This window comes from Anser brachyrhynchus (assembly GCF_964034855.1).
Source record: "Anser brachyrhynchus genome assembly, chromosome: 2".
NCBI classification, from domain to species: domain Eukaryota; kingdom Metazoa; phylum Chordata; class Aves; order Anseriformes; family Anatidae; genus Anser; species Anser brachyrhynchus.
The window spans coordinates 3,722,583-3,731,993 of NC_137695.1; the positions used below are offsets into that span (position 1 = coordinate 3,722,583).

The 9,411-nt window shown below is 48.7% G+C and overlaps 1 long non-coding RNA gene across 2 annotated transcripts; it reads left to right on the forward strand.

Moving 5' to 3' along the window:
• The first annotated feature begins 667 nt into the window (after positions 1 to 667).
• On the forward strand, positions 668 to 9,410 carry LOC308189514. 2 transcript variants are annotated; one of them, XR_013946419.1, is made up of 3 exons: positions 668 to 889; positions 3,543 to 3,673; positions 7,507 to 9,410. It is a non-coding gene; the product is annotated as an uncharacterized lncRNA (long non-coding RNA). The 2 variants fall into 2 exon arrangements; XR_013946420.1 differs by having other exon boundaries at positions 7,510 to 9,410.
• The last annotated feature ends 1 nt before the right edge of the window (position 9,411 follows it).

A 9,411-nucleotide genomic window follows, 5' to 3' on the forward strand; every position in this document is an offset into this window, starting at 1 on the left:
CTGTGCTGAAGCCGTGCAGCCTTGGGTCAGCCTGCCGCGAAGTGTGAGTGAGGAGTTGCCGTGGGAAGACCCATTTGGGGTTTATTTCACATATTTCAGGAACTCAAGCTCATGCTCAGCTTGAGGTTTGTCTGTGCCCAGCCTCCCACCTTGCTGATCCCGGCCTGAGTTGGCTTCCTGGCCCTGCCTGGATGCCATGGACGTGTCTGGAGTCTGCTGGACCCTTGGCTGCTCTCGTTGGAGCTCTCTGCTCTCCTTGCTTGGGGGCTGTGGGACCAAGCCCTTCGTTAGGAGACTCCTGACTTGTCTCCAAACCCTGCACAGGGCTCCGGCCAGCCTACAGAGGTAGGTCTTGGCCTTGCTTCTCTGACACACGTGGAAACGCTGCTTCCACGCCGCCTGTATGGGTGCCCACTGGTTCGACCCCAGGCCAGGAAGAGCCTGCATGGAGCATTTCACAGTGCTGCCCCCTGAATCGTGGCCCTTGGCCACCTCAGGAAGAATCTGGCATGCCAGGGGATGGGATGCACGCTCAGCTAAGACCTGAGCATTTCATAACAGCTGCCAATCCAAACCCAAACATTTGCGAGGCGTGGGGACAAACTGTGATGGGAAGGGAGGTGGCTGTCACGGCCCTGAGTGCCCCGACAGGCTCTGCAACCTGCCCCTCCTGTGCCCAGGGTCAGCCCTGACGTAGGGCAGCTGTAACCTTGGATCAGACTGCTGCACAAACAGCTCGGCTGGGAGAAAGAGCTACGAGGAGTCCTGTCTGGTGCCTTCACCCACAAACCCTCCGGCACTTGGCCCGTGAGCTCTGGCTGTGCCCTGCTCCGCCTTGCCAAGCCACCCACTTGTGCTTCTTCCTGCAGAGGGAATGAGGAAGATGAAGGTCAGGGTAACAGCAGAAAAATTAAGGTTTATTTCCAGTTTGCTCGTTTAAGTTAGGATTAAAGCGGTGTGATTCTTTGCCAGTACAGATAAGCGCCTAACTGATTATTAATTCCCTTTGCAGAGGCATTGTGTCCTTTAGACCCCCCTTCACGTGGACTGCAAGTCAAGTACGGGATGAAAGCGTGTTGATGGGGCCACATTTAGCAGAAAACACAGCTGGCTTATTGCTTGTGCAGCTCAGGCTTTTAAAAGTCAGAGTACGCAGGGCTCCCTGCTGATAAAAATATTCCAAGTTGCTGCTTGGCTCATGGGTGAATGCAATGTGAAACCTCCTCAAAGCATTCGGTGGTATTGGCTCAAAATATTCGCATCGTCCTCCTGCACCGCTTCTTTGGTTGCACCGATGGGCCCGTGGGGCTCTGGTCTGAGCTGGATTGGGGAACTGACGGAGCTCTAAAAGAGATGACTTCTTTAAAGAGAGGTCCACTGCCTCTTTTTTCTTGCTCTGTTCTCCGATCCTTCTCGCAGCTTTCCCCACCGAACCCGTCATGTCGCTGCAGGACAGGAGCGAACAGCGGGGTGCAGGAATACTTCGAGCCGGTTGTGTCACTTCTACGTCATGTGGCATAAAGTTAAAAGCTGCAGCGAACTGCTTTGAGGTTAAGCTGCTGTCTCTATCCTCCGAGAATTAGCTGGGGGATGAAACGAGAGACAGAGGGAGCTCAGAGTACATGGACTTGCTTGGGGAAAAGCGGGTGGTGGACACTCCTGTGCAGCTCGTGCCTGGCACCACAGTGCTGATGAAGTCAGGGGTGGACTGGATGGACTGAGCTGATCCCATCTGATGGCCCTCAGATTTCTGAGTAACAAACTAAGCTCTGAGCTGCGCAATAAGGACTCACAAGTTGCAATTCTTTGGTAAGACTCCAAGCTGTCTTTCACCCATTCAGACTTTTCCATGAACCACTCAATTTTAATCCATAGGTTTAAAATGCAGTGACTGCGTGATTACTAAATTAATGTCTTTCAAAGTTCACTGCATGTCACTGGGAACACTTTGCTACAAGCAATAGAAAAACGAGATGAGGCTAGAGCTACAGGATAAATCTATCCAGCGATAATTATTCTTGAAGGAATAAAAATGATTTGTTAGGGAAGTCGTTGTTGTAGGCTATGGAGGAGCAGGGGGAACAATCTGTGTGTAAGTCATGAGGACATCAGAAACAAGCCTGAGAAATTCAGGGTAATGTTTAATTACCACAACGTTTAATGCCACAATGTTTAAAAAAAAAACATGCAAAAAAGTCAGTATGCATTTACATATTGATGTAGATGTAGAGACAGAAGAGGTGGTTCTACATGCCGTGGGCAGCTGGGCTGTGGAAGTCGTTGCCAGAGGCTGTGGGTGCAGAGGTTTACCTGGGTTAAAAGGGAAATTAGGATTTGGGGGAGGAGAGTTCTGTTGAGGATTACCAAGCAGACAAATCACATCAGGTTCAGGAAATTCTCTGAGAGGAAAGCAGTAGGAACTGGAAGAGCAGTTGGTGGGGAAGTATCACTGTTACTTTCCTTGTCAGCTGCTTATGGACACTGTTGGAAACAACGCACTGGACTAACAGGGTGTCTGGTCCGAATCAGTACCCTGGTCCTTTTGCCCTTATGACCTAATTATTTATTTATTGGCATTCAACAGTTAACAGGACAGAACTCAATAATCCTTTAGTGACTCCCCTTCTCATACTATGTTTAGAACTAATCCTATTTCCTGAGAATGTTTATACAAACCAACATTACATTTCTTAAATGCATGTGATGAGTTGCATACAATTTAGTGAGCGTAGTAAGACAAACATCTCGCGCTCATCAAATACTCACAGAACTGAGGATTTACGTGACAAGTTACATCACGGTCATCCACAAGGATGTGGGGCAAATGCAAGGTTTTACCTCCTGTTACAATAATAAACGAGCAGTTCTAGAAGTGAACAAGTCTACTTCCCAAATTCCTAGGAAATGAAAGTTCAAGACTTTGCTTCTTATGTTCCTCCTTTTTTGGGGGAAAGAATGAAATGAGCAACGTGCCCATGCCACAAAGAGGTGACCTGGGCTGAATTAGTCAAGGTGTCCCCAGCAGGACAAGGAGGGGACCCTTCCTCTCCCCTCAGCACCGGTGGGGTTGTACCCAGAGCGCTGGGCCCAGCTCTGGGCTCCCCAGGACAAGAGGGACCTGGACACAATGGGGAGAGGCCGGTGAAGGGCCAGGAAGGGGCTGCAGGGCCTGGAGCCCCTCTGAGGGGAGGAGAAGCCGAGAGCCGGGGCTGCTCGGCCTGGGGAAGGGGAGGCTCTGGGGGGTCCCGTTCATGCCCACCTGAAGGGAGGGTGCAAAGAAAATGGAGCCAGGCCCTTGTCAGTGGTGCTGGGACAGGACAGGAGGTGCTGGGCACCAAGCGGAGCACAAGAGGCTCCCCTGAGCCCCAGCAGAACGGCGGGGCTGGGGACTTCTTCTTGGGGGTCTCCAAAAGGTAGTTGTGGGGCTGAGCAGCAGCTCAGGGTGGCCCTGTGATGCTGTGAGCATTGCAGTGTAGTTCAGGGCTTGACTGTGTATTTATGCTTGTGCGATACAAAACATTTAATGGTGTTTCTCTTGACAGCCTGCCACCCTGCTGAGAGCGTGGGAGGGCAATGTGGCAGCTACGGAAGAAACACTGGCTACAGAGCAGCGTCCTGAGCCACCTTGCCTTGTCAGCCGTTAGCGGATGAGCATCATCGTGCAAGGTCTCAGGTAAGACATAACAACTTCACTCGGAAAATGACTAATCTAAAACATATTTTCAGTGAAGCTGTGATGACTGGATATGCTTAAAATTGAGCACATTCAGGTTTTAATCTTACACACACTTTCCTATTTTGCAAATAGTTAAGACTGACTATTTGCATAGCTAAGATATACAATAGTTGCTGAGCTCCACTGTTGACACGCACAAGATGTATCCACATACCATAAATAAGTGTCTGTGGAAGACATAAAGACGGTAATAGCCTTCTCTTTCAGGTTGGGGTGTACTTTTATTTTTAAAGCAGAACTCTGTACCATCAGTTGGATAACTCATACATGTTTATCTTGGAACCAGCACCGTGGCCATCTGAAAACAGGATCTGTGTCCAGTGCTCTTGCTCACTCAGGAAATATTGGTGAAGACATTTGAACTCTAACAAGTTATTATGTCTATTTTTTTTTTTAACATCACTGTCGAATGCCAATTTGTATTCATCCAGAAATATGTCAAGGTCTTTGCGTGTCAATGTGTTTATTTCCACTTGAATTTTAACCTTAGTCAAAGTTTCAGTACTTGCTCTGCACTTTGAAAAGTGCTCTGTTGTTCCCCAGCCATAGCTAGGATCGTTAAATCCTACAAAGTCCTGTAGACAAGTGATCTAATAAAGCAGCCCTTTGTTTTGTGGCTGGCATGAAAATTCAAACATAAGGTCAGTCAAAAAAATGTGCTTTTCTGAATGAGGAGGGGAAACGAGTGGATGAGTACCCTGCCTCCTTCTAACCACCATGCCACAGCTATAAGAAGTTAATTTGCGTTTAGTGCCAGAGATGAAAGTGTAAAAACTCATTCAGTGGAACAAGAGCAAGTTATTTCCACAGCACGGCACCTCTCTTGTTGGCTGGCACTTCCACAGCCCCCTGGGGACTTAAGAACTATGCATGATTTTGGGTAATCGACTCATCCAGGCTGCCTGACCCTGAATGCGCCATGGTCTAATGTATGCTAACCCCAGCCCATATCCCTTTGTGGAGGGAAACCTTCAAATAAATTCATCACTCATTATCAGTGTGATAAGTGTTATCGGTGTTCGGTCTTCCATCAGCTCAAATTCAGTATCGGGAAAGTGGCCTGGCTGCACAGCAAACTAGGAGCTGCTCTGTTTTCAAGCTGTACAGTTCTTTTTTTCTTTCTTTCTTTCTTTCTTTTTTTTTTTTTTTTTCTTTTGGAACATCTTTAAGTTACTTCATGCTTGAAGTGGAAAAATTGAATAGTCTGAGTGGCGGCAAGTAGTTTTCTGTCTGGTTTGTTTTTGCTAACCGTTGCTATCACCACCTCACAGCCAGTAGGTGAAACAGCTCTTCAGCAGCAGGGCTTCACGCATTGTCAATGTGCTGGTTAACACAGGATGATTCTTCAAACACTCGAGTACTCAGCAATGGATGATTTTTTTTTTTTTCCCCCAAATACTCAGTCTGTGCTTTTGTCTTTGACATGACGATGTGCTGCTTCAAAATAGAAGCAAAGATTGGCCTGCTTTCCCTGGCAAAGCTTCTCATACAAGGATACAGATCATCTCAGCTTATCTGGTTCAAGCCTGTCTGCACGTAACATTGTTTTCTTTGGAAGTTCAGTGTCTTTGTTCTATGTTTCATTGTTCTCGATTCTTCCAGTCAGAGCTGTGGCAAAAGAAAAATCAGCGTTTTATTTCTTTTCCCTTCAGCACCAGTGGGCAAATGCTGATGCAGGAAACATTTTTACCTCAAAATTGTTTGGACTGAGCCTTCAGGCTTATCTCAGATCCACTGCCCGTAGCAAGGAGGAACAGTGTTGGGGGACTGGAAGCAGACTGGTGGAGCAACAGGAAAGGCATGGAGCATATGGTGGTCGGTGCAGCCTTCCCGACAGAGCTACAGCACTTCAGTATTTTTTCTTGTTGGCCACCTCCTTTTTTTCTGACAGCAGGTAGTGGGAAAGAACGGCAGTGGCTCTGCCTACAAGAAGTTGCAAAGCATTGCCTGGAGGGATGTTTACCAATATTCTCGGCCACTCTTGTGCTCCAACTCTGTGTAGCCGGTAAGGTGGAGCCCTGCAAAGCACTGGCAGTCATTCATTGGGGTGCTGCTAAGCTATGATAACATAAGGAGTTCACTTTTGAACATACAATGAATATTTGAAGACCAACCCTCCGGTCTTTGTAAAGGACAGAAACCTTGTATTTTTTCTACTGCATTATGAGAAATGGGTGGCAGGAAGCTTTTTGTCTCTAAGTCAAGATGAGCACGATACATAATCGACCATAATCTCCGCTGTGCAGTGCTAACCATCTGACACAACTTCTGTCCACTCATCCCTCCTGGGCCAGTAACAATTCAGTCACAGCTTGAGTAACAGCCCTGCTCAGACTTCTGGCCACAGAAGTATCTTGAATATTAAAAAGCTGGAAGAGTAAAAGAGGGAAGCGAAGGCTGGAGTCTCTACTGCTTTCAAAGGATGCCTGTTTCGGGCTAGCAAATCCCCACTCAGCCAGACTTTAGCCAGCTCCTCAAAAGAACCTGTGAAGCAAACAGACAGATTGTGACACCCCAAGATCTCAACCTAGCTTCCCTCTGCCTACTAATAAAAGCGGCTGCTGCTAACAGAGCCTAACAGTGGTGGTACACACAGTTCTGCCGGTCACGGGGAGAATGATGTGCCACAGCACAGCACCTTCTAACATGCCCGGAAAGTGTAAACGCAGCAACAGATCAGTATCTGGTGTTAGCTGTTACATTATGGACGTGCACATGGGCAGGTGTATTGGGTTTACACGGCAAGGTTTTAGTAGTGGGGGGCTGCAGGGGTGGCCTCTGTGAGAAGAATCCAGCAGCTGCCCCATGTCAGATACGGGCCAGTTTCAGCTGGCTCCAAAGGGGACCCACTGCTGGGCAGAGCCGAGCCATGAGCGATGTTGTTTGCGCCGCTGTGAGAGAAGATTTAAGAAAGGGAGAAAAAATCCTGCTGCACAACAGCAGCTGGGAGAATGAGGAGGGAGAACCAGCCCTGCAGCCCCCAAGGCGAGTGCAGCAGGAGGGCAGGAGGTGCTCCAGGCACGCAGCACAATTCCCCTGCGGCCTGTGGAGAGGCCCCTGGTGGAGCAGGCTGTCCCCCTGCAGCCCATGGGTCCCACACGGAGCAGGGGCAGAGAGTGACCATGAAGGAGCAGCGGAGACGAAGCGTCAGGGACTGACCGCAGCCCCCATGCCCCGTTCCTCTGCGCTACTCGGGAGGAGGAGGGAGAAGAGGATAGATAGGGGAATGCGTTTTCGCTTTTAGTTTCTCACTGCTCTAGCTTATCATTAATATGTAATAACCTACATTAATCTCCTTACGTTGAATCTGGTTTGCTCGTGACAATAACTGTTGAGTGATCTCCCTGTCCTTATCTTCACCCTTGATCTTAACCCTTGAGCCCTTTTCTTCGTATTTTCTCCCCCTTTCCGTTTGAGGAGGGGGAGCGAGAGAGCGGTTGTGGTGGAGCTCAGCTGCCCAGCCGAGTAAAACCACCACAGAAGGTGATCAGCTTCCTAAAGGAGATCTAAAATAAATAGAAAAATATCTACCAAGCAGTATAACTATTTTAGTGGTGCTGGTAAACAGAGAGATGTTGCCTTTAAAGGTAGCACAAATGAAATCAAAATGAGATCAAAATACACTGCACTGTAGGAAGTGGGCAAACAGCACCCTGCATAGATGAACGGAAAGATGGGTTTGGAATTAAACTGCGTTACTGTTCTCCCCTCACCCCTCCCATCTCAAATACATAATTTTCCCCTAAAGCAGGTCATTTTATTTTCACCAGCAGAAAGAATCCAAAGCAGCAAAACTCAGCGGGGATGGAATCGGACTGTGAAACAAGCAAGATCTGCACCAGCATGATGACATGCTTTGATGACTGGAAGATGTTAGAAGAACAGAAGAACTTTAATGGTTATTCAGTGCTCATGGTGCTAAGCAATGCTGCTATTACTTAGAAATAGCAAAAACTTGATTATACTCAGATAATGTCCCCATGTAAAGTTCTGTGAGTTCGGAGCTGTCACGTTCAATAACTTAGGTTTCTTTATACTGTTTTTATCCTGCTATTGTTGAGATGAATGTCCCATGAGAAGATATAGTTTGTGCTTAGTAACTGCCACAATGCCCGCAACAAGGAACGGGGATCACTCCTGATGCTTCTGGACTTTTTTATGTACATGGCACCACCAGAAGGAAGGAGATAACCTGCTTTGCTATGCAATGTTCCCACTTCATCTTCTGCAGTGGCTGCTAATTGAAAAGGAAAATCCATTTGTCACCTAGGATGTACTGTAGTGCAGACTTCATCTTGAAGTACCAGTGCAAGAACTAAGCTAGAGGGCTTAAGTTTTACTTTCCTCAACACCTTCCAGAAGAGCCTGGTAACACTGCTTCGTTTTTGACTTGGTGTCCAAGTGTTTTGACCTTATGTGGCAAGGTTTTGGTAGTGGGGGGCTGTAGGGGTGCCTTCTGTGAGCAGAGCCCAGCAGCTGCCCCATGGCAGATCAGAGCCAGCTCCAACTGGCTCCAAAAGGGACCTGCTGCTGGCCAGAGCCGAGCCGTGAGTGGTGCTGGTTGGGCCTCTGGGAGAGCAGAGTTAAGGGGAAAACCTGCTATGCTACAGCAGCTGGGAGAGAGGGGTGAGAAATGTGAGAGAAGCAGCCCTGCAGCCCCCAAGGTGAGTGCAGCAGGAGGGCAGGAGGTGCTCCAGGCACGCAGCACAATTCCCCTGCGGCCTGTGGAGAGGCCCCTGGTGGAGCAGGCTGTCCCCCTGCAGCCCATGGGTCCCACGGCAGAGCAGGGGCAGAGAGTGACCATGAAGGAGCAGCAGAGATGAAACGTCAGGGACTGACCTCCATTCCCTGTTCCCCTGCGCTGCTTGGGTAGAAGAGGGTGGATGGGGGAAGGTGTTTTTGGTTTGCCTTTAGCGCTCACTGCTTTAGCCTGTTAGGCAATAAATTACACTAACCTCCCTATGCTGAGCATTTTGCCTGTGATAGTAAGTGGTGAGGGAACTTCTTGACTCTATCTCAACCCATGAGCCATTTTCATCGTATTTTCTCCCCTGGTTCTGTTGAGGAGGGGGAGTGAGAGCAGTTGTGGCGGAGTTCTGCTGCCCAGCAGGGTAAAGCCACCACAGCAAGTGAGCTGGGCACCTCAGCTGCTGGTCAGAGATCTAGGGAGAACGCTCAATGGCCAGTATAGACATTGTGTGTAGCATTTCTTTACTGAACTTAAACTGACAAAATAATAAATTAATAAATAATAATAAAAAAGAATCTGTCCAATTCCATAAAGTTGACTAAGTTCTAGGACAAGAGGGAATAGCCTCAAGTTGCGCCAGGGGAGGTTCAGGTTGGAAACGAGGAGACATTTCTGCTCAGAAAGAGCAGTCAGGCGTTGGGCCAGGTTGCCCAGGGAGGTGGTGGCGTCCCCGTCCCTGGGGGTGTTCAAGGAGAGGTTGGACGTGGTGCCTGGGGACATGGCTTAGTGGGTGACATTGGTGGCAGGGGGGTGGTTGGACCAGATGATCTCGGAGGGCTTTTCCAGCCCTAATGATTCTGTGATTTGATGATTCTGTGACAGGGTGCTTAGCTCCGTTTCTCACTGCTCGCCGTGCAATCAACGTGCTTTCGTAACCGCTTTCCCCTCACATCTCTCCTCACGCTGAGGAGGGGCACCGCAGGGC